Source organism: Nannobrachium achirus (genome assembly GCF_963921795.1).
Source record: "Nannobrachium achirus genome assembly, chromosome: 5".
Lineage (NCBI taxonomy): Eukaryota > Metazoa > Chordata > Actinopteri > Myctophiformes > Myctophidae > Nannobrachium > Nannobrachium achirus.
This window is the reverse complement of record NC_137814.1, coordinates 50866255-50891344: the sequence shown is the minus strand read 5'-3', so window position 1 is coordinate 50891344 and position 25090 is coordinate 50866255. Positions and strand designations below refer to the sequence as shown.

At 44.8% G+C, this 25090-nt stretch overlaps 1 pseudogene across 1 annotated transcript in view; it reads right to left on the bottom strand.

Moving 5' to 3' along the window:
* LOC308286037 (neuropilin-1a-like) overlaps positions 1-25090 on the bottom strand; it is a 104395-nt pseudogene that overhangs the window by 61747 nt on the left and 17558 nt on the right. The window contains exon 3 of the transcript XR_013963343.1: positions 8688-8869. The product of XR_013963343.1 is annotated as a neuropilin-1a-like (transcript). The remainder of the gene's footprint in view (positions 1-8687; positions 8870-25090) is intronic.

The following is a 25090-nucleotide window of genomic DNA, read 5'->3' as shown; positions in this document are numbered from 1 at the left end:
AAGGGAAGGAAGAAGAGACAGAAAGATAAAGAGTGAGAGAAAAATTGTCAGAGAGACAGAAATCATAAGGGAGACGAGAGACACCGGGAGATAGGGAGAGAGAGATGAATATTTGAATGATATGGAGAGAGAGAGAGACAGACAGACAGACAGACAGACAGACAGACAGACAGACAGACAGACAGACAGACAGACAGACAGACAGACAGACAGACACTATCAAATGGAAAACAACCACCTTAAAGACTACTAATCATTGTGTATATCCTGCACTGTTTGCATGTAACCTTGATACATGCAAAGTGTTTAACTCCTTTCACTTGTGCATATTTTTGCTTTTATTGCATTGTATTATTTATTGCCAATAATGCCCTTTGAATTGAGATAGACAGATAAGGGAGAAGAAGACGAGAGAGGAGAGGAGATAAAGCGAGACACATGCGTGATATAGAGCAAGGGTCTTCAACAGGGGGGTTCTCCAAATCTATGTGTGATCGAAACATTTTTCTCCTTTTTTATATTAACCACTTGAACCCTAGTGTCCATATTCTGAGAACTTTAGCCAAAAATAGCAGATCTACAAGCTCACAACGCCTCACAGTTGTGAGGCGTTGTGAGCTTGTAGATCGGCTATTTTCGGCAAAGGTGTTTGGTGTAGAGGGAAAAAAGAGCACAAGTACAGAGTGAAATGTCAAGTTATGTATTGACGATTCAAGTGGTTAAATACGTATCTGAAAACACAAATTGACATGAATCCAAAATACATTGATGATTTTGCTGTCAAACAATGAAACTATATGGAATCTACGAACAGGTTGTGGGGGGTCCCTGCTTCATCTCTCTCTCAACTAAGGGGTCCTTGGCCTGAAAACGTTGAAGACCCCTGTGATAGAGTGAAGGACGGTTATACAGAGTGAAGGAGACAGAAGGAAAGAGGGAGGCAGAGAGAGACAGTGCAGCAGCACAAAGAGGGGGAGTCCCCACCAGAGACTGGGCTATAGATTTCTAAATGGGACCGGTGAAACCATGGGAAGGGGAGCCGCAATATGTTGTTGTGACTGTAATGGATTTTAAATGTGACTGGAGGGAAGGCAGCAGCATGGCGGGGGATTACCGAGGTGAATACAGGTGTCACTTTTAACTTGTTAGGGACTGCAGGACCTGTATTCAGGCCAGCGCACGCACGCTGGGCAAATACTGTACGCATGCACACGAGCATGCACCCACGCACACACACACAAACGCGAGCACACACACACACGCGCGCACGCGCTGGCCTAGATTCGGGGTCTTCTCCTGTGCCAGTGCATCCATCTCATGTGCAGGTCACCCTGTTGCCTCCAAGGACAAACAGCCCATTAACTAAATGAGCCTGAGGACCTCGACACCTGTCTGTACCCCACACACACACACACACACACACACACACACACACACACACACACACACACACACACACACACACACACACACACACACACACACACACACACACACACACACACACACACACACACACACACACACACACACACACACACAGATGGACAGAAGCGCACGCACACACACACGGATAGATGCCCAGACGGATAGAGAGACGGATGGATGGACATGCATGCACGCACCCACGCACACTCGTGCAAGCACCAGACACACGGGTGGAAAATTCCAAGCTCTCAACCTAAACCGTTCATCCTTCAGCCAAAACAGTAGCTGGGAGAGAGGAGACACAGACTGGATGTGACTATAGCAACAAAACAGGAAATGGTTTCTTGTGTCTCCGTCTGGCTGACAAAGGCGAGGCGGGGACAGTTAGCAGCCCCGCGGGGAACCGTTGACCCCATGAACAAGCTTTATTCACCGCAACGTAATTCCCTTTGCTACATGGAATTATTTTATGCTTTAACTATTGAGAAATAGCAGATATACAAGGTCACAATCTGCAATTTTTCTTGGAAAAGTCTCGCAAATCTTTGGATATTTTAACTCAAATCTCTGCTTCTGGGGAAACAGAAGCAGAAACAAAACATATTTTGAGATGGGAGTCCGCGGCCAAATACATGTGATTTTGGGGGTTCTTGACATGAAAAGGTTTGAGAACCACTGATTCAGAGGAAGAAGGATTTAGAAGACATTTATAGATATATATAGACATTTAAAAATATTCAAAGCCTTGCACAGATTTTCACCATTTTTCAAAAATAGCAGATCTACAAGCTCACAGCGTGGCACTCGGTGCCGCGCTGTGAGCTTGTATATCTGCTATTTTTCGATAGCTAAAGTATAAAACAATTCCAGGTCTAAATGGGTTGAGAGACCTAGAGCTAAGAGTTAGCCTGGAGGAGGGCCATTCTAAAGCAAGAGTTATGAATTTGGTGTCTGAAAACCTAATTAAACCTCAGTTTTCCGAACCCTTTCCATTGGCATTCAACCTAAGAGAACTAAAGACAAAGATGTACCTGGAAACATTGGAAGAGTTGGGTGTCTGAAACCTAAGCAGTCCCCAGTCAGTGAAAGTTCCAAACAACTCTTTCAATACTTTTTTTAAAAGAAAGACGGAATGTAACTTTGTGTTTATCGATTTTGGAACAAAACTCTTCGCGGATATTTCTTTTTTGTAAAAATATTGCCAGCCACAAGGGCTTAAGTTACCTATACTTTCCTTGCCTTTGGAATAAAATCCTATTTTTCTTTTATTAGCAGCCATTATTCTTCAGTACTTTTACCTCTCACAGACCAAATAAAGTTTTCTTTCCAGGTGCTATTTCTGTAGCAGGGGTTCATTTTCGTGAATATGGATTAAAACGGCGCATTTGTCCTTTTGGAATGAAAACCGTTTCCTTTTGTTCATTAGAGGTCGACCACCTTGTCTGTGTAATTCCTACACATGTAACCGTACACATGGGAGCGCCAGGTGAGGGTTATTTCGGTTACTGAATGAGGCTGTCAACAGTTATTGCTCTCCGGAGACGCATACAAACAGGATCCTAGTCAGGTGGTGCGTCTACCTTTGGCTATCAGATTTATATCCCGTCCGTATTGGCGTCCGCTCAAGTGGACCCGAGGGACTCAGGCCCATTGGCGTCCCTTCAATTTACCCCACAGGGGTGGGGGAAGCAAAAAAGGGAATGTAGGACACAGGGATCAAGGTTCCTTCCTCAGCTGGGGAATGTTTATCTAGGCGCACATCCTCCGGGCCCCTGCTGGGACTCGGGACGTTTCTCCAATGGAATCTTGGGTCTCCAAGTTCATATTGGCGTGTGTAGCTATGTATTGACCTGGTACGGTACGGGCCGCTCAGGCAAAGGCTACACTGCTTGCACTGCTTGCACTGTTTGCACGACCTTGAGCTTGGAAGCCTTTTGTGGTTTGCGGGAAGCACGGACTTCACTCGTTAGAGAGAGAGAGGCTGTTTACCGTCGTTGTCGGGTGAAAACCTTGTACGTCCAACACCGTTCGTTTTGCATTTTTCATTTTAAAAATGATTTAAACTAGTGAAAACAGCCGATCTACAAGCACACAACGCCTCGCGGTGCGAGGCGTTGTGTGCTTGTAGATCTGCTGTTTTCACTACTTTAGTGCGACGGCCTTGTGCGATGAAGCAGGGTTTACTTTGCGAAAGAACGTACAAATTTGAAACTAGGAGTTACGAGGTTTCCACCCTGACAGCGACGTTATGTTTTTCTGGGTTAAATGTAAGCTCGTACAATAGGAACAGACCTGTGGTTGTGTATCTGATGTAACTGCAGTGCTTTTGTTTACTACTTCTATTCTTGGTTTGTTTGTGCTATACACTCTTGTCCCAGTGGCCACTACCGCTTAATATGTTTTCCCTCAGCGCAGACCATTCAGCTATGGGGGCTGAATGGATAGAGAGAGAGGCCGCCTGGGAAGCAGAAAGTCGCAGATTCGATTCCCGGGCCGCGGCAATGTGTCGAGGCGTCCCTGCGCAAGATACTTAACCCCTAACTGCCTCCCTGCTCTGCGCTCATGCAAGTCTGACCACTTGGGCAGTAACCTCGCCTACCAGGCTTTCTGGGGGAAAGCCTGGTGTTCGTTCACAACAGGCCGGTTGGTTTCCGCCTAAAGCGCGGAAACCACTAGAAGAAGCGGCGTCGCTTTGATTTGGTTCCCCCCGTTTGGTTCCCCAATCCCTATTAAAATGCTCGTGTAGCCTAGTGTAACCTTGACAGTCGCTACGAGTTGGACTAAAAGATGCATATTCCAAACGATTTTTTCAAAAGCAAAACTACTCTGCATCAAGGAGTTTATTAGGTAGGCCCCTAAAAGTATGTCCTTGAGCACAGGGGAATTATTTTGGGTTAAAACTGTTTCCGGTGGATAGTTCCGTCAAATTGTAGTCCTTTGAGTACTACAACATGACGTGTTGTGGTTTCCGCTCCAGACCGGTTACAACCCCGAAAAGTGAAGTGATCCCAGGCTACTTGGGCAGCAATCAGCTGAGTGAAGATGAACATTGCATTTCCCCTGCGGGATTAAACAGGTCTAATAATTATTAGATAGTGAGTCACAACAGTCCAATAGCGAGAAACCAAGGTTTCAAATGAACCAGTATGACAAGTATTGAAGGGAGTTTTACATAAAATCATTAAAATACATCGTAGGCAGCGTGTGTATTAAACTTACAATAAATTGATAAATGCTGCATTCAGCTGGGCTCACTCAATAAACACAGCTGACTGAAAAACACTATTAAAAGCATGGCGTGTCCACCAGGCTAAACCGGCTATGCTGATTGGCCAACATAAAACCCAATCAGCTAATGGCCACCTTATTTACTTGTTAACATGGTTTTTCGATTGGCACCGCTTATGGCGCCTTCCCAAGATCCTTTGCATTGTGAGATGAAAATCTGCTTTACATTTACCTTTATCGATTGTGTTTGTGTATGAATTTAATTGCCTAATTTTATTGATCAGAATACTTTATATAACAGCTCTTTAACGACTGCTGAAACAAAGCATGGGTGTGTGAGTGATAATGTATACTGTAGATATACTGTACATGTACTGTAACTCAGTGGTTCTCAACCTGTGGGTCGGGACCCCCAGTTGGGGTCCCCATATTATTTTTGGGGGTCCCCAGATCATTAACTTAAAGCCATACTGTGTAAGATGCCCAACTAGTGGTCATTAGCCCTATAGCAAACCGCGGTCGCGTCCGCGTCTTTCGGACGTTTTTCGTACCTTCAGACCCCCGCGTCTGCCTCCACCTCGCTGAGATCTATCTTTTAAGGGGTCCCTTGTTCCTGTGCGTTCAGTAATTCCAGAGATACGGACTCCTTCACCCTGCCTGGTAGGCGAAATTACCTAGAGAAGGGATGGTACAAACGGGCGACAACAAATATGGCTGCCATAGCGACCCCACTTCAAGATGCGCTGTGATTGGCCGGCAGTTGTATAACCCTCGCTGTGATTGGCCGGTAGTGTGATGACGCAATTTTGGCGCGAGATCCGGTCCACGGCAAGGATCTCAGTTTACATACAGAGAAGGCTTTACAGGCTGAAATTCACGGCGCGGATCTTCTAAAACTTTTGTGATTTAATAGTTAGGAGAATTTTAAGATTTGTTTTATAAAAAAAGTTACATAGTACAACTTTAATGTGCAACATTGTTTTCTCTCTCGACAGTAAACAAACCAACATAAAGTTTGAGTGTATAGAGGGTATCTGCACATTTCTAAAGTGACAATGTGGTCAATTTTTAGCACCTCTAAAATGACAAATTAAGCATTGGTCAAATTGTCAAATATTAGAGGCAGAAATTGTGAAAATAGACGATCTACATGCTCACAACGCCTCGCAACGCGAGCCGTTGTGAGTATGTAGATCTTCTATTTTCACAATAGAACTGTGTTATGAAAAATATAATTTGTGCTCGTCAGGATATATTGTAGGCACATGCAGCCTAATCACAAGGTCATGTGATCAAATACGTGACCCGTGTTGCACTTGCACTCTCTAAGCCAGGGGTCTTCAACAGGGAGTGCGGGTCCCCAGAGTTACTACAGGGGGTCCTCCAAATCTTTCAGTGATAGAAACTTTTTTTCTCCTTTTTTATATTAACCACTTGAACGTCCATATTCGGAGAACTTTAGCCAAAAATAGACATCTACAAGCTTGTGAGCTTGTAGATTGGCTATTTATGGCAAAGTGCTTTGGTGTAGAAGGGAAAACGAGCAGACTAAGTACAGAGTGAAAGGTCAAGTTTATTAACTATTGACGGTTCAAGTGGTTAAATATCTGGAGACACAAATTGACATGAATCCAAAATACACTGATGATTGGGCTGTAAAACTATGAAACTATATGGAGTCTATGAAAAGGTTGTGGGGGTCCCTGCTTCATCTCTCTCTCAACTAAGGGGTCCTTTGCCTGAAAACGTTGAAGACCCCTGCTCTAAGCTATCTATCTCGCTCTCCTGTCTCTGTGCTGCCCAATAAAGCAAAGAGATTCCATCAAAATTATTTTTTTAAAGGCTTCCATTGTCGGATTTCTTTTTTACGCTGACGGAGCACATGAAAGAGGCAGCATTGCGAATTCAATCGCTTGTAATTCCTTATCGTCGTGGACGTGCCCTTCGACGGCTTTTCCTTGTGATACCGAAAATGGCAGAAGCCTTGTTTGAGGGGATATTTTCTTATAAAAGATGTGAGACACAGATCCAAGATCCAGAGAACAAAGAACTAAAGTCTTAACTCTCAACTAGAAAAGGCTCCTCTGAGCTTAGATCTCCACCAGGGCGGGTTGGTTTTTATACCAGGCTGGTTTCAGAGACACACAGAAGACTGTGCTCAGTTTTATGACTAACAATAGAACAACACATACTGTATAATAGAGGTAATGGTTAGGATTGTGATAGTGATAGTGTCCCTTTAAACCCATTTAGGCCTAGAATTATTGAATGCTTTAACCAGTGAAAAATAGCAGATATACGGTGCCGCGCTGCGAGCTTGTAGATCTGCTATTTTTGGGGGAAAAAAACGTGAAAATGTGTGCAAATCTTTGAATATATGTATTTTCAAAGCGAACGTTTGTAACTCAAATGTTGCTTCTGGGTGGTCCCTGGAACTGAATATTTTGAGATGGGGGTCCATGGCCAAATACATATCATTTTGGGGGTCCTTCACATGAAAAGGTTTGAGAACCACTGACACAGTAGTCTCTCAAGAACAGGCTAATTGAGCTCCAGTTAAGTGAAAAGGACCTTTTCTTTGACGATGGCTGGCCAGACTGCTGACATAGAAACATAGGATTTTTCAAAAAAACCTTAGAAGGATTCAAAAGACACTTATAGAATCGGGTCAAAATTCTAATTTCCACGATTTTTCAAAAATAGCAGATCTACAAGCTCGCAGCACGGCACTCGGTGCCGCGCTGTGAGCTTGTATATCTGCTATTTTTCAATAGTTAAAACATAAAATAATAATACACAATACTGTGTACCCGTTCTGAAAGGGTTAAAGATAATAGTCTTTGCCCGGTAATGGTGTAGTGCAGGGGTCTTCAACAGGGGGTCCGCGACCCCTAGGGGGTCCGCAGAGGTACTGCAGGGGGTCCGCGAAATTATTGCAAAAAAAAAAAAAAAAAAAAATTTTGTTTTTTTTTTTGTTGCCATTTTTCACATTTATGTTAAAGAATAAATCATGATTCTATCCATTTTGAATAGCTTGAATACATGATTACTATGCAATTGGCAGATTGTTGATATTATTGACATTGGTTCTCAGTTAATAAGTAGTATGTTTAGAAATGGTAGTGGTACGGCCCATCCTGCTCGCTGTAACTTGTACATGTTTAAAATAAAAAATATGTCGTAGCCCCGACCCCCCCACCCTACGAGGTGGTAGGGGGTCCCTGCTCCATCTCCCCATCAGTTTGGGGGTCCCCGGCCTGAAAACGTTGAAGACCCCTGGTGTAGTGGATAAAAGCCCCAGGCTGTAGACCCATATTCCTGCTAGTCTCAAATTGAATCCGTTCAGAGCTTTCCCTGCTGCCTCCTCCCTCCCTCCCTCCCTCTCTGCTTTCCCTGATCTGTCTCAGTTGAAACAGTACAGAGATTGGACTGCAGAAAAGAACATCTCAGGCAAAAACATCACAGCATTAACCACATGAGCCCTAGTGTCCTGTATTCTGTGCATAATAGAATACGCACAGAATACTGAATAAATACACACAATCGGTTTTTTTTACGGTTTTTTTCACCAAAAACATTTGGTGAAAATAGGCGAACATTTGGTGAAAATAGCTAATTGTGATGCACTGTGAGCTTCTAGAGCTGCTATTTTCAGCAACAGGATTTGGTGTAGAGGGATAAAATGAGGGTGCCAAGGACAGACCCCTAGGGGACCCTGGTCAACAAAGTAGGGTATAGGGTTTAAGTGGTTAAAAAAGAAGCATGGGAAATGGACATTGTCCTCTGAGATCACATGCAGATTCCTCTCTGAAAATGTATCGAGTATTTTGCATTGGCCTGGTTTCTATACCACTTTCAGCCCCCAATGGTACCACTAAATGGTTCCTATTTATAATCATAGATGTATTTTTTATTTTACTCAACACGTGAGTCATAGTAGACCTGTAGAACAATTCCTGTGTCCCAAATGTTTCGAGACAAAACATAATATAACACAAGAAACAAAACCAAAGGAAGGAATAAACCCTGACCTGTCTTGAAGACCTCGTAGCGAACGGAGAAGCCCGCCCCGTGAGTCTCGTAGTCGGACACGAACTTGATGAGCAGCTGGTTGCCGCTGGATATGATGGGCGACGGGGCGATCTTCCCACAGAACTTGCCCAGCATGGGGGAGCGCTCGTCGCCCCCGTTGTACACCTCCACATAGTCGTATCTGGAGGAGGACAGGGTGGGGGAGGAGGAGGGTGGAGGAGGAGGGTGGAGGAGGACAGGGTGGAGGAGGAGGAGGAGGGTGGAGGAAGAGGGTGGAGGAGGACAGGGTGGAGGAGGAGGAGGGTGGAGGAAGAGGGTGGAGGAGGACAGGGTGGAGGAGGAGGAGGGTGGAGGAAGAGGGTGGAGGAGGACAGGGTGGAGGAGGAGGAGGGTGGAGGAAGAGGGTGGAGGAGGACAGGGTGGAGGAGGAGGAGGGTGGAGGAAGAGATGGAGAGAAAGCTGGTTAGTCATTGTGAGGCATACTGTATAAACATAGCGTCGTTGTCGGGTGGAAACCTCGTATCTCCAAGTTTCAAATGTGTATGTTCTTTAGCAAAGTAAAGCCCTGCTTCATCATACAAAGGTAGTCACACAAAAGTAGTGAAAACAGCAGATCTACAGTAGATCGGCTGTTTTCACTAGTTTAAATCATTTTTAAAATTATAAATGCACATACACGGTTTTCACCCGACAACGACGATAGGTGCTTGATAGACAAGTGATGACGCCTGAGCTTACGTAGGATGATATTTTATTTTATTTGTCATACTGATGTCACGCTGGTGTGATGAAACCTCAACGCAATCCTGAATAACACCTAGTACATCATGCCCCATACAAAACACCACAACTGCCTTGATCATACGGCATCTTTCCGGCTTAATTTGGAGCTTTTGTCTAACTGACAAAGTTGAGAAGAGAGACAGAGAGGGAGAGGGAGATAAAAAAAAAGTAAAGAGGCGGGGGCAGTAGTGGCAATAAAGAGAGCCAAGTGGAAGAGTGGAAAGAAATGTGCAAGAGAAAAAGACAGACAGAGGAAACAGGAGTCAGAGAGTGAGTCAGGAGTGTGATTCATGCAGAGTACAGTACAGTGCACGGGAGTCACCAGAAGCCTCCGCGCTCCCCTGAGCACAGTGTGATGACTTGATTAATAGTGACCCTCTACTGCATTACTTCATCCATACCTGTAGGCCCTCGGCCTGTGTCCACACCCCGCTGCTACTACTACTCATCTACAGTTACTTTAACGTGCACGTGTTTTGTTCTGTAGGTGTGTGTGCACGTGTATGCGTGCGTGTGTACTAGGGATGGGGCGATAAGGGTTATTATCGTTCATCGTGATTAAAAAACACTCACGATAATCGTACCGTGGAGATTTAATTTATCGTGAAATCGTCCTCCGTCATGCACTGGGATCAATTCACCTTTTATTTGCCGAGCTGCTTATCCGGTACCATTCAAACCCTCTATTCAGTCTATTGGTAAAACGTACTTATAATATACGTACTTGATACAGTCTTTTTTTCACTCTCCACCAAATCTCTTTGCCAAAAAATAGCCGATCGTGTTGCGACGCATTGTGAGCTTGTAGATCGGCTATTTTTTGGCAAATGTTCCGCCACAGGATAATAATGGAGGTTGGGCATATTTTGTTTAACCCGATAATATCGTAAATCGTGATATCTTTGGTCACAATAATCGTGATATGAAATGTTCATATCGTCCCATCCCTAGTGTGTACACTAAGACGTTTATGTGTGGATACCGTGTACTCTAGGTTTATGTGCGTATTTCCATGTGACAGAGTTTAAGGCCATTCTGTCTGGACAAACACTCCCTTATCCCCCTCTCTCTCTCTCTCTCTCTCTCTCTCACTCTCTCTGTGCTATGCTGAAGCTAATTCAATTACAGCAGTCAGCTCAGGAGCAAGAACACTCCATAACTCACATGAGTGACCAGAGAGAATGCAGAGGTTAACTGGTGAGCTCACCGCTAACTGTTTGTTTACACAAGGCCATATTTCTAAGACAAATTCTGCCGACCAAAGGTGTTTGACTGGCTGCTGACGCCTGCCCCTGGGCTTCGGAATGCTCTGCCTTAGGAGCCTATACAGTAGGCTCACTTTTATGCTGTCTGCTAAATTCTTCTGTAATCCTGTTGTATAATTCAGGTGTGATGTTTTTTCTTCTTCTCGGCTTTTGTTTATTGTTTTATAGTCTGTAAAACACCTTGTAACTGTGTTTTGAGAAGTGCTACACCAAGTTAGTTATTTCATACCTATATAATATAACAAGCCTTTTCCTGTTGGAGCCAGCTGTGGAAACAACTTGGCCAGGCTCAGCTAAAGGCCAAACTACGTGAACCGGCAAAGGCACTGATACAGCACTTATTAAGGCAATGGTTCTCAAAGTGGGGTCCAGGTACCCCCAGGAGGGGGGTCATTGGGGGGGTTCTGGGGGTCCCAAGCAAAATTAGTAATATAGCGTCATGGTCCATGCATGGCACCAAATATTTTCTGAAGGGGGTCCATGGCCAAATACTACAGTACATATTATTTCGGGGGTCCTTGTGATGAAAATGTTTGAGAACCAGACTTAAGGCAGAAATGGAATTGTGAAAGGTTCAAATGAGTTCACATTCTCAGACCAAATTCTGTGTGTGGGAAAAAGCAGAATGTCCACTCTCCTCCTGCTACTACTTATAACAAAGTGCCCTTGAGCAGGACATCCTTAATGCTCCAGCAGAGACAAAGGCAGAATGTCTCTGGTTCCACTGGGCAGCTAGCTCTGTATGAATGTGTGTATTGTGTGTTGAGAAGCAACAGAGTACTGAAAAAAGAACAACGTTGTGTGCTCAGCAAATCTTCCCTATGATAAATAAAAAGTTGAAAACAAGCCTCTTCCTCTTGGAGCCAGCTGTAGAAACATTGCGGCTATACCGCTATAGGCTAACATCTTAGCCTGGGCTGAACTAACTAGCTATAATGCAACATCAACAGTTGCTGCTAACACAAACAGCCGCTCCCCATACACCACCGCTAGCTACTTCATCAGCATTCAGCAGGTTTTGGCCAAAGCCTCTTCCAACCAGACAGCTTATGTTATTTGCTCTCCAGGAAAACTTGGAATAGAATTTTTGCAAAGGAATTCAACTGTTTCAACAATAGATTTGCTTTTTTGTTAACAATGTTGGCACAAGGTAAAAGCTTGCCAACACGGTGAATATTTTTAAAGATAAACACCTTTTTCCCAGGCACCTGGACTAGGGGGTATTTGTTTTTCTCATACACGTCTCTCATAATCTCTCTCTTAATTCGGTTGTCAAGGTTTTCTTTTCTCTTTTTTTTCTCACTGTAAACAGCTTAGCTGACACATGGAGAACATGTGGACTAACAATGTTCAACCATTGAGGCTTAAATACAAGACATGTGTCAGTCAAACTCAATTATTTTGTCACGAGAGAGAGCTTGGACTTTCATGCAGTACAGTAAGCATTTGGCTGACAGTCAAATCCAGAGAGCAAGCACGTGGGTTCTGTGTCTCGCTTAATTAAGTACATATGCACCTGTGATCTTTCCATTGTGGACTATGCAGCTGAAATAGATTGATAACACATCTTTTTGTTTTGTAGGCTCTAATTCGTTCTCCAGCTATACCACCAACATGTGGAACGCCCTCCCGACGGCCTTAAAGGAGTGCAAATCCCTAGCCTCCTTCAAAATTGGTCTGAAAAGTCACCTTCAGATGGCTGCTACTATAGTGACTTGTAAATAGACTTTTAGCGCCCATTTTTTAAAATATTTTCTGTTCTGTTTTTGTAATTGATGTTATCCTATGCAAAGTACTCTGTTCTATCCGTCTGTCTTTCAATGTTATATGAGATACATAAAGTGGTTCCTGTGTAAATAAGCCGTAAAGCTTCCTAGGATCTCCTTTTAGTTGACCTTGTACCAGTGATTTGTGCTGTCATGAAACTGTACTTTCTTTCTATTGCAAACTGCTAATAAACTCTTCAATCAGTCAATTATATTGTCCTTCATAATACTGTAGAGCAGTGGTTCTCAACATGTGGGTCGGGACCCCCAGGGGGGTCCCCAAATTATTTTGGGGGGTCCCCAGATGACTAACTTGATGTGCAGCATTGTTTTCTCACTCAACAGTAAACAAACCAACATAAGTGTATAGAGGCAATCTGTGTGTTTCTAAAATGACAATTGAAGGACTTTTTAACACCTCTAAAATGACAAATTAAACATTGGCCAAATTGCCAAATATTAGAGGAAGAAATTGTGAAAATAGCCGATCTACATGCTGTGAGCATGTAGATCTGCTATTTTCTATTTGCTACAATAGAACCGTGTTATACAAAATGTAATGCCTCAACTCTCAGTGCTCGTCAGTGTGGGGGGTCCCCAGTTCAAATATGATTATTTTGGGGGTCGCGGGCCTGAAAAGGTTGAGGACCACTGCTGTAAAGGAGTTAGAAATAAGGGCAGCTGTGGGAGGCTGAGGCTGGACTGGGCAGCTCCCAGTGGGAGTCAGGTCAGGTGGAGACGGGTCCAACTATGAATGTGGAGCAGGGCAGTGTCCGAAAGAGAAGCATGTGTGCTGCTCAGCCAACCTTCCCTGGATAAATAAAGGTTAAAAGCCTTCCATGGAAGTCAGAAGGCCACTCAGTGTACCGTGCGGCTAATACAGGATGGGAACACGTGGACAGTACAAAGTACTCCCATTTTTTACTCAAGTCAAAGTATCAATACTGCAGTGCAGAAATACTCTGTTACAAGAAACGGTCTGGTGATCAAAATATACTTGAGTAAAAGTACAAAAGTTATACTACACAAAAGTTTTACTACACATTGAGCAGAATGTCTCACATCATGTATAGACATCTTTTGAAAATAGGAGATCTGCAAGCTCACAATGCATCTCATAAGTCATAACAACGCATTGTGAGCTTGTAGATCGTCTATTTTCAAATGGTGGAAATATATAGGCCTATATACAGTATATATATACTGTAGGGCTGAAGTGGTTAATGTATGTTTTGTGATAATAACCTAAATCTGCAAAGTAACTAGTAACTAAAGCTTTCAAATAATTGTAGTGGAGTAAAAGTACAACATTTGCCTCTGCGATGTAGTGGAGTAGAAGTAAAAGTATTGAAAATTGGAAGTTGCCCAGTAGAGTAAAAGCGTACTGAATACAGTACAGAACATGAGTAAATATACTCAGTTACTTTAAACCACTGACAGTGGACTCAGAGCTCCACCACACAGGCAGGCTGAAGGATACTGCAAAGCCCCATTTCTACTTCATCATGTATTGGTGTCACACTCTAAAAATGGCTGATCAACAAATACAAGCAGCCAGCTACAGATAGCCAAAGGGAGGCCATCTGGCCATGCCATTATTAGACATGTCTTGTTTCGTTTTTTTTCTGACTGTCCTTTTGCCATCTTTTCAAAAGGGACTTGATTAAGAAATGATGACAAAATTAACGTCAAAACTGATGACAAGGTTGTGGGAAATGTACATGAGCAGAAAGGCAATTAGAGGGGGCTGCGGCAGAGCATTTAACAGGATATTGCATTGACCACATAATTGCAATGCTCCAGTTCAATTCCAAGCCCGGGGGCTTGTGTTGCTTCTCTTTAGCCCTCTCTCCCCCTCAGCTAAGGTCTCTATACTGTTCTATCTGTCTAAACCAGGGGTCTTCAACGTTTTCAGGCCAAGGACCCCTTAGCTCTGAGAGAGATGAAGCAGGGACCCCCACTACATATCGTATAGTTGCAGATTAAAAATGTACATGGGTTATTTCTTATACAATTTAGACTTGACAGCACTATCATCTGTTGTAGGCTGGATTAATGTGTATTTTCATATATTTAACCACTTGAACTGTCAGTACCTACTAGTCTGCTCTTCTTTTCCCTCTACACCAAACCTCTGTGCCAAAAAATAGCTGATCTACAAGCTCACAACGCCTCGCAGCGCGAGGCGTTGGGAGCTTGTAGATCACAACGCCTTTTTTGGCTAATGTTCCAATAAGAATAGGGATGCCAGGGTTCAAGTGATCAAACATGATCACACAAAGATTAGGTGGACCCCTTGTAGTAACTCTGAGGACCCGGGTCCCGGACCCCCTGTTGAAGACCCCTGGTCTAAAAGTAAGAAAGAATCGCAATTAAAAACAAACATAACCCCAAAATTGCAGTCAGAATGTATCACATATCAGCCACCGAACAGCATGAGCCAAAGCTAAGCAGATAATTAGTGTTGTAAATAAAACTATCATCAAAACCAGCTAAAGGATGCTTTTATGAGCTGAACGACACGGTAATGAGTGAATTCATTAATAGTCACCCGTGTTGCAGCCATTACACTCTGCGTAAATGAACCAACCAGCAAAAATCTGATTTACAAGCAAAAGGCCAGCCTTCGGCAAAACAGTCAGCTTCCCACGCGGTCAGAACGTTAAACCGTAAATTTACAGCCAGTCCTATTTATGCATATAATCTACTAGCGGCAGCTATAACAGCTCAGGGCATAAACAATGTTTCTCAATGCTCAAATGAACAGCCACAGCCGGGAGAGCACAGGAATCTGTTGGCCTTGTTCGTGTCGGGGAGGGAAACTCTCCTCCGCCACTATACGCCACGGTCTGAAGCAGCAGGGTTGTAAAAGTCTTATAACAGTGCCTTCGGTGACACGCACGCACGCACACACACACACACCCTCGCACGCACACACACTCACTTTGAGATAGACTGGCTTGTAAAAGAACAGCTATAGGGAGAGGGAGAGAGAGAGAGAGAGAGAGAGAGAGAGAGAGAGATGAGGGGAAGGTGAGAAGAGAAGAGAGATGAAAATAAATGAGGAGGAACAAGAGAGAAAGGAGAGAGAGAGAGAGACAGAACAAGAGCCAGGGAAATAAGTGGAGACACATCCACCATTATAGAGGCTTGTAAAGAGAACAGGGAGAGAGAGAGAGAGAGAGAGAGAGAGAGAGAGAGAGAGAGAGAGAGAGAGAGAGAGAGAGAGAGAGAGGTGGGTGGAATATGAGAGGAGAGATGAGGCAGGGACGGGGAAAGAAAGAGGGGAAGATAGAAGGAAAGAAAAACAGAGGGGAGAGAGGGAAGAATTAAAGAGGCAGAGGAGAGGTGGAAAGATGGAATCAGAACAGGTGTGTGGTGTGTGTGCTCGTGCGTGCGTTTGTGTGTGTGCGTGTCTCCTCCTGTGTACGTGCCTGCATACAGATGGCTGTGCTCATTGGCTGAGTCCTGACTGGAGGCAGCGGCGGCTGCAGACTGAGACAGCTCATGTAATGAAGTGGAGCCGTCTCTGAGCTCTCTAGTTAAAGTGACTCTCTGTCTACCGGCTAGGGGTGGGACGATAAGCGAAGTTATCGTTCATCGTGAAAAAAAAAAACACTCGCGATAATCGTATCGAGGAGATGTAACATGTTGTGATATCGTCCTCCGTCATGCACTGGGATCAATTCACCTTTTATTTGCCGAGCAGCATATCCGGTACCACTTAAACCCTCTATAACTGGTAAAAGGTACTTATATTATACGTACTTGATAGTTTTTTTCCCACTCTCTATCAAATGTCTTGTCCAAAAAATAGCCGATCTACAAGCTCACAACGATGCGCTGTGAGCTTGTAGATCGGCAATTTTTTGTTCTGCCCCAGGATAATGAATTTTGATTATCGCGATAAAATCGCAAATCGCGATTTCTTTTGCCACAATAATCGTGATATGAAATGTTCATATCGTCCCATCCCTACTACCAGCCCTCCAGCTCTCCTCTCTCCTCTCTCCTCTCCTCGCCCATTAAGCACGCAGTTTATTTGTGCCACAGACAAACGCTGTTTGTGAAGAAAAAAAAAAGCCTTGCTCAAGGGCTCAGACACAGAAGCCGCCACTCCCCCGTGGGAACTCGAACCTGGCAGCCACTTCCCATTTGCAGCTTTTTGGCAACGGGCTGAAGTTCTTCTTCAGAAATAGTAGCCTGTAGTCTAAATCTGTAACAATACAAACCAGGACACAAATAATCAAGTGTTCCACCAGCAGCCGGTTATGTGTAAATAGGAAGTTCTAGGTCGTACGGTACCAGCTCACAGGGCGGTGACTTTTTTTTTTTAGAAGTATCTGGGAAACCTCGCTTTGGCCCCGTTCAGCTTTTCTCAGCTACGACCCATTCACGTATACAGAGGGGGGAACTAATTAAATAGGCTGGTCTCAAGATGTTTCTGGTTTAAATCCATTTTATAAGCCAACATCCCGACCAAATAAATATTAAACGTACCAAGCAAAACCACCAGTCCTGCAGTACATCTCATTAACATGCGACCGGTGTTGCGTTCGTTCTACTGCGTTCCCCCGCGGCTACCGTCTCTCACCCCACATCTGGAAGGCATCGCGGGAGCGCTTTTTACGGGGCGCAGTTCAAGCTGTTGTTACGCTCGCCTCCCGCAAAGCCCGGGCACAGAGAACGCCGCGCACGGCATGGCGGGAATGACTCGGTGTTTCTGCAGAACACAGCCGGCCACACCTCCGTCCATCGTGGTACCGATACAAATGCAACCGAAATGGAAATCTGAAAGACTTACGAGTCGATTAAAATGTATCCATTTGTAACTTAATCTTTATCCATTTGTTAATTAGATTAACACAGAGGATATTACTGTGCATGATCACTGTCTCTGTCTCTGTACTGTACATCTGAAAGACTGCCAAACCTCTCTCTCGCCATGTCCAGTCCACTCGTTCACTTGATAGAAACCTTGGATGTCAACATAGGAGGTTCTCAGTGGCAGTGAGTGAGCCTTATACCCGTATTATTGGTGGTTTGTAAGTGAATTAATGCACTACTTGACCATATTACAGCGTCACACAAAAGTATCCAAAAAAGCAGATCCATTTGAACTTCGATCTGCTATTTTTGAATTCTGAAAAGTAACAGTCTTGGACATAATGACGTTTCCACACAACAGAGACAATATGCTGTTCTGCTCTGATCTCTAAAACATCTCTAAAACAAGGGACACAACACTGGTAGCAGTGGTTCCTGCCTGATAACACATGGAGAACTCTATAGTATTTGTACCAGTAAGACTCCCTAATCGGGAGATAAGCGACCGCCACGTCGCATACTCAAACTTTAGAAGGCAATCGTAGCCAATCAGGGGGGAATATGGGAAATGGGACAGATCCATGTTGATGACATGACTTTAGAGATATGCCAAACAAAATAAATAAGAACATTTTCATATTTTGGGAGAAACTTGTTAAACACATAACAAAGCAGATTTAAGTGATGTAATGTGATTTACTAGCAAGTACAACAGGTGCTAATCTTCCAAGTTGTACCCATTAACATTCCACTCCTATCCAGACTCTCCTCCCTCCATTAGTCTCTCTCTCTCTCTCTCTCTCTCTCTCATGCTCAGAGTATTTATCTATATTAGTCATTAGATACTGCATGGCATATTATTTCAGTCTTTAATCTTTCCCCCGTCCCTCCCCATTCGCTCACTGCTAGAGGTTTGTGTTTATGTCTTTATTCTACCTCCTCCATCTCTCCCTCTCCCCTCTGTTAGGTTATTAGTGATTGTGAAGGTCCAGCACTGCTCTCCGTCTAATATACTCTACTGCAGTCTGCAGGGGCAAACATGCACACACACACAACACACGTACGCGCGCGCGCGCGCACGCGCACACACACACACACACACACACACACACACACACACACACACACACACACACACACACACATGCAAGCCGGCAAGCACATACAGTACACATGCATGTATGAACGAGTTATGCACATACAGTACGTGTGTGTGTGAATGCATGCACATACAGCCCAGTATAGTACACACAAGCCTACTCACATTTGCACACTGATTTTTTTTTTTAAATGAACTGACACGCACACACAAACACATACACACGCAAACGCGAGTTGGGAATACTAAGATCTTGTTGGACGTGAGCTGTTTCTTGGCTGATTGCTCTGGACCCTATACAGTCAAATTAGCCTGTGGTCTACAGATGGCCAGAGTCTGAGCAGAATACTGTACTACGGTACCCCTCCCCTCCCCTCCCCTCCCCTCCCCTCCCCTCCCCTCCCCTCCCCTCTCCTCTCCTCTCCTCTCTAGGGATGGGACGATATGAAAATTTCATATCACGATTATTGTGACAAAAGAAATCGCGATTTACGATATTATCGCGATAATCAAAATCCTTTATCCCAGGGCGTCCCAGGGCGTAACATTTGCCAAAAAATAGCCGATCTACAAGCTCACAACGCGTCGCAACTATTTTATGGTAAAGACATTTGATAGAGAGAGAAAAAAAGACTGTATCATTCAAGGACATATATTATAAGTACCTTATGGAAGGTTTAAGTGGTACCGGATATGCAGCTCTGAAAAGGTGAATTGATCCCAGTGCATGACGGAGGACTGTATCACGATAAATTAAATCTCCACGATACGATTATCGTGAGTGTTTTTTTATCATCCATCCCTCCCTCAGTCTCACACCTCCCCCGCCTTCACCAAAACACAGACATGATGGGCAACTTCTCTGCCTCTCACAGACACATGCTCACAAATAGCTGCAGACCTGTGTGCTGCTCATGCACTGAGCGCTCCGCGTGCACACACACACACAAGCACACCCACACACACATAGACTCAATACACGTGCACGCAACGTTGTACTAATAATTCTATTGGCCGGCAGCACACTCATCCTTGCATGCTATCTCTATGCCTTTTCTCTGTCTCACAATGTTCCGCGCTCGTAAACACATCTCTCTTACACGTGCACACAATTGTACGACGAGCAAACAAACAGACTGGCACGCACGCACACACACACACACACACGCGCTCTGCCCTCTGATAAATGTGAACTTGCAGCCTCATCTTTCACCCGGACCATGCAAATAAAAACCCTCAGCTCACGGAGCCTGCTGGGAAATTAAAGAGGGGCAAGGGAGGGGATTTGTTCTCATTTAAAAAGTCCTATAATCCGACAGAGGAGAGGAGGAGGTGTGTTTTTTTGAGCGGTGGTAGACCGCTCCATAGCATGGCCGTGTGTGTATCCGTGTATCCGTGTATCCGTGTATGTATGTGTGTATGTAGCCTGAACTACCACTCAGTGACCAGAGAGGGTGCTCTTGAGTCTAGTCTGAGCATCAACTGCAATATTCTCTCTCTCTCTCTCTCTCTCTCTCTCTCTCACACGCACACACACACGCACGCACACACACACACACACACACACACACACACACACACACACACACACACAACCACCGCTCAGTTCACACGGGTGTGATTTTTTATAGGCCAGGAGGAGAGAGAGAGAGAGAGAGAGAGAGAGTGAGGAGACGGACCGCGTTGGTCTGGCCTGCTTTAGAAAGCCAGCAGATGAAGTGGGATTTAGCAGGTCTCATTAGGCAGCATCAACTGGGAGGATGTTGAGAAGAGCAAAGTCAAAGTCGACATATTATCCCCCGATGTGATGCAAGCTTATCCACCCAGAGAAGATGTTCTGCCAAGGTTCAAAAGACGTGCCACTCTGCTTTTGTCGGTTTTACCAAACAAAGACAAAAAACTAAGCAGATAAGGAAAATCTGAGGAAAATCAGTGCTAAGGGCACGGTCACACTGGAAAAGTATTCTATCTATGAGAGTGGATACCGCCAATGCATTTCAATGGGAAGGGTGTGGATGTATGGTCTTGTGTAGCTCTGGTCCAGAGCGTCAGCTGCACTGACGCTCTGACAGGCGGCTGGCTAAAAGACTAGACCAGGATTTCTCTACCCCTACGAGAGCTCAACTTCAGTCAAAATAAACAAAACTACTTTGCTACTCACCTAACCAAAGGTAGTTTTGCGTTGTTGAAAGTCTATTCTCCACGGTGGGAAACCTCTCAGCACCCCCCCCCCCCCCCCCCCCCCACTCTGTAAATTACACTATTTTTGTCATGAAATAAAATGCACCCACCTTGGCGGCGGTCGAGTTGGATGAGTTTTATTTCATGACAAAGATAATGTATTTTACAGAGTGGGTGGGGTGCTGAGAGGTTTCCCACCGCGGAGAATAGACTTTCAACAACGCAAAACTACCTTTGGTTAGGTGAGTAGCGAAGGAGTTTCGTTTATTTTGACTGAGCTCTCGAAGGGGTAGAGAAATCCTGGACTAGTCTTTTAGTCAGCCACCTGCCAGAGTGTCAGTGCAGCTTGGACCAGAGCTAGGTCTTGCGTTTATGCATGAAGCGGGTGCATCTCTCCATTCCGACATGTCTCCTTTCCGAAAGACACTAACCCCTATCTCTTACCCTAACCCTAACCTTAACCTCTATGGAAGTGTTGCCACTCCGACAATAAGAAGTCACTGTCGGAGTGGCGACATGTCGGAATGGAGATCGCCCCCCTGCTAGAAGCACTGTTTTCCCCCTCTGTCCAATCAGGTGAGTCAAAGGCCAACCGTCCCAAGACTCAGGAAGTGCAACAAACTGTCGGCTGAGCACAAAAAGCGTTTATCAGTTGCCAGCCATACTTTGGTGTGACTGTGCCCTAAAACTAGTTTTTGGAAAAACAATGCAACCCGCCCTCCAAGTCCTAGGTATCAAAGTCCAGCTTCTCTCTCTCTCTCTCTCTGCACGCATCAAATAACCAGTAAAACTTTAACCGGCCACATCAAATTTGTCACTATAACAGCCAGAGCCTCTGTCTGAGTAACCATAGTCTTAAACAAACACCTGAAGGCGTTTCCCCAAAGTGTCTCAAACAGCGACCCAGGGCCAAACATCTCAATGTGGGAATACCTGGGAGATTTGAAAAGGAAAAAGGCCCTTTGTCAAACGACACCCAATCCCACACAGCTCTAAAGCCAGTAACAGCAAAGCAATAAACACCATGTCACTTACACCACTCTTTGACATGCGTTAGCTCATGGACAAGTTGATCTGCGCTCGCTTATAGGGCAAGAAGGGGGATATTTATGCCCTCTCTTCCCCCCGTCTCACTCTTGTCTCTCTTTCTCCCCCAAAACATGTGATGTTAATTAGTTAGCCTCGTAAATACTCGCAAGCATGTGTGCGTGCGCACACACACACACCCCCCCCAAGCAAAGTGCTAAAACTTGAACGGCTTTGTAACGCTGTCTCATGAGATCAACTTGACCGGCCAGGCAGACAGACAGGCCGGCATGCAGACAGTCAGTCAGTAGGGCTGGGTGCAATAACCGCAATACCGCCATACCACGGTTGTGTAATGCAGTGGTTCTCAAAGTGCATTTCGGGGACTCTCTAGGTTCCTTTATGGGGGTCTAAATTGACCCTTACAAGTCTGTAACTCTGACAGTGTACAAATGGAACCAAATGAACCCTAGCGGGTCCATTTGGTTCCATTTGTACACTGTCAAAGTTAAGCGGAGACCTTCAAAATTCAAAGTTTGAAAACCTCTAGAGGTTCTCAAACTTTGAATTCTGGTGTAATGCACTCTGGTGTAATGCATACCGCGTGAAAACAATGTTTTTGGTAGATTCCGCGATAACCCTAAAGAAGGCAGTTTGCTGCCGATATGTTGGTTTCCTAAAATAAATTTTGGCACTTTGGCTACAGTGTGTGCGGCCACTTCTTTGTCTTAAGACCATTATTGAGATACCGCGATACTGTCGGTAAACAGTGACTTATCACCGCAATAACTACAAATCCATACCGCCCCAGCCCTATCAGTCAGTCAGTAGTAATTCCAGTCAGCCAGCAAGCAAGCAACACACTACAGCCGGACATGTGTGAACATTGTTGTTTGGTTATGAAGTGAAAGCGTTGTGTGATTCGCTCTGTTGGTGTTTTGATGTGAAACAGGACATTCCTGATGTCTTCTGGTCTCTGCCAGGCAGAGCCGGACGTCAAATCTAGACGGCTGGAGCCATAAGGACTTCATGTCCATTCATTCATACGCCATCCAGAATGATCCGCGGCTAAACACTCGGTTACACACAGCAAAGTTGTCCCACTTTCCCTCTTGCTCTTGTTATCACACACAGACACACTACGCCAGCCTCCATCCCCCCATACACACACACACACACACACGCACGCACGCACGCACGCACGCACGCACGCACGCACGCACGCACACACGCACGCATGCACAAGTTTACTTAAGCGACTTTTTGCATCGGCTCACTGCTCACATTCATTCCATATCTCCTCGCCCTAACCCCAACCCTAACCCTGTGAAATTCAATAAAAATGGGGACACCAGTCCTGTCGCCGGTCTGACAAAATTCCTGACGTAGGCCCGCCTTTCAACCCCCCCCCCCCCCCCCCCCCCCCACGCAACCCCCCCCCCCTCCACATTATGCCTTTTCTTTCTTCCCCTCCTGTGTTTTTGTTCGTCAACCTGTTTTGGTTTTCCTTATGTCTGTTGTTTTTTTGTTTGTTTTTGTTTGTTTTGTTTTTGTCTTCATGTGGGGACTACGGATGAAATTTAGCATTCTTGCTAATTCCGGTGTATTTACATTGCATTCATGTAGTGTTCATTAATATGCATTGTCCCGTCTAAATAAACAAATAAATAAATAAATAAAACATTTGGTGACAATTTCGTCCCCAAATGTGGCCTAGTTCAGCAACACACGCACGCACGCACGCACGCACGGCACAGGCACATACATGCATCCTTCACACCACATGAACAGACAGTCAGTCCACCTCAATCTATGTCAGAATTTCAGAGAAGTCCAGCTGGACTTCAGTGTGAGTGTATGGTAGCATTGTGAGTGAAGTACTGAGGTCCCCAGACTCCCCACAACAACACATTGATACTGATAGCACACTGCTGCTATGAGCTCTGGGATGCAGGCTCATACATGGTCAGACATGCTAATAGCGCGGCAGCGACACTGAATGCGGCACTCATAATTTTATGAATACTTTAGCTGGGGACCCCCTGGAACCGACCCCAAGGACCCCACTTTGAGAACCAATGCTTTAATTGGTGGTTTTAATAAAGAAGAACATCATTGAGAATGAGCAAGTGATTAAGTTGATACGTCAAGTTTTGACGGATGTGTATCACATTATTAATACTGCTAGATGATCACACACTTTCGCCTTCCCTTATCAGAGAGTTGTGTCTCCTCCAATCCATCATTTAAATAGCTCTATGCACCCGGAACACCTTCTCTTGAAGGGACTGGGAGTTCTAAGACACCGATTGGTCTGATTTATGTCACGCCGTAAAACAAAGCCATGAGTAACGCAGAGAACCACTTTTCACCCTATTGCACCGGGCTTTGCACCTGATAACGCAGCGGCTTACTGGGCACAATGCATGTCAGGACATTATGGACTTTATGTGAGTCAGTGCAACTTTTGCATGCATACATGCGTGCATGCTTGGGTGTTTTCTGTGTCTGTGTGGGAAACACACTTTTCCCTCTGAGCATACACAGCTTGTGTGTGTGTGTGTGTGTGTGTGTGTGTGTGTGTGTGTGTGTGTGTGTGTGTGTGTGTGTGTGTGTGTGTGTGTGTGTGTGTGTGTGTGTGTGTGTGTGTGTGTGTGTGTGTGTGTGTCCGCCCTGAGGCGATGCTGTCCAGACAGACACAAAACATCCCTCTGGTATTGGCACAACAGAAAGACATGTATTGTCCACCGAGGAGCCCCGTAGACTAGACCGCCCATGTGTCAGAGAGAGAGAGAGAGAGAGAGAGAGAGAGAGAGAGAGAGAGAGAGAGAGAGAGAGAGAGAGAGAGAGAGAGAGAGAGAGAAGAGAGTTTTTTGTCTTTGTAAATTAAAGCCCTACTTGATCATACTACAGCGTCACACAAAAGCATCAAAAGTAGCGGAACCACAGGCTGGAAACGTGTCGCAAAGCGGCGTGTTTCGAGCTTGTCGATCTGCTGCTTTTGATGCTTTTGAATTTGAACCCTGAAAAGTATAACGTTTTGGACATACAAGGTTTCCACCCGACAGTGACGACATATAATAAATAATATACCCTAATCCTGCTGTTTTACGCCTGCCCCACCGAGAGGGGGGCATATTTTTATATGTAATTTATCTTTTTTGCCAACGTTTGCTCTTGTTTTTAAAATGTCTGTAAAGCACTTTGGAACTATGTTTGGGAAAGCGCTATACGAATCGAATTCATTCAAAAATTCATTCACATCGTCACTGTCGGGCAGAAACCTCGTATCTCCAAGTTTCAAATTTGTACGTTCTTTCCCAAAGTAAAGCCCTGCTTCATCATACAAGGCCGTGGCACAAAAGTAGTGAAAACAGCCGATTTACAAGCACACAACGCCTCGCACCGCGAGGCGTTGTGTGCTTGTAGATCAGCTGTTTTCACTAGTTTAAATC